Source organism: Drosophila tropicalis, unplaced genomic scaffold (genome assembly GCF_018151085.1).
Source record: "Drosophila tropicalis isolate 14030-0801.00 unplaced genomic scaffold, ASM1815108v1 contig_878, whole genome shotgun sequence".
NCBI lineage: Eukaryota > Metazoa > Arthropoda > Insecta > Diptera > Drosophilidae > Drosophila > Drosophila tropicalis.
In genome coordinates, this window is record NW_027173374.1 from 13,741,126 (window position 1) to 13,741,976 (window position 851).

The window sequence follows — 851 nt, forward strand, 5'->3', positions numbered from 1 at the left end:
GTGCTTTTATTATTATTGATGACAATTTTGAGCAAACAATAAAGAGAATGGCAGTCAGAAACAACAACAACAACTACAATAGCATCTGCCAACTGTCTTTTTGTCCCCCACCCCAAAAGTCTAAGCAACAACAGAATGGTTTTGGTATGTAGTGCATATTATAGTAGAGGCTAGAGATGATTCTGACCAAACAACATTAAACTAAACGTAATCAAAATAGGCGAGAATAAAACGAAAAAAGCAAACAAAAAAAACAAAAGCTATATTTTTTTCCTTTCCCTCTTTCTAGGACTGTGGTCCACAATTTATGGGCGCGAAAACTTTTGACATTTCCTTAACAAACGACATTGCAGCTGCGAAACGCCAAAAACTCAGGCCAAAAACTCAACTATTAAGTGAGTGAGTATAAAAATGTCAATAACAAAATAAATTAACGTGCAATGTGGCCTCCTCAGCAGGGTATGGCCAATTCGAGAGGGGGAGCCTCTTACACACTACACAAAATTTGTGTGTGTGTGTACTATATGAAAGAAAAATTTCATTAAGTTGGCAACGTAGTTACTAAAACTTTATCTAAAAAAAGTACATACATATACACATGCGGAAAAGTTTTTCCCTTACAAAATTTTTCATTTTTAGTAAGAAATATTATGTGTTAAGCTGTATGGCCTTAGGAAGTACCTACCTATCCTCATGTTGGATAAGAAATCGTAAAATAAAACATAATTTAAGCATCTATGAATTCTAAACTACTTTAAAATACATACATGTATATGAAAATTATTGTCTTTAGCTAGCGCTGAAAATATGATAAAAGTAATCCAAGTTAGAAATCTCTTGTAGATGAAAAA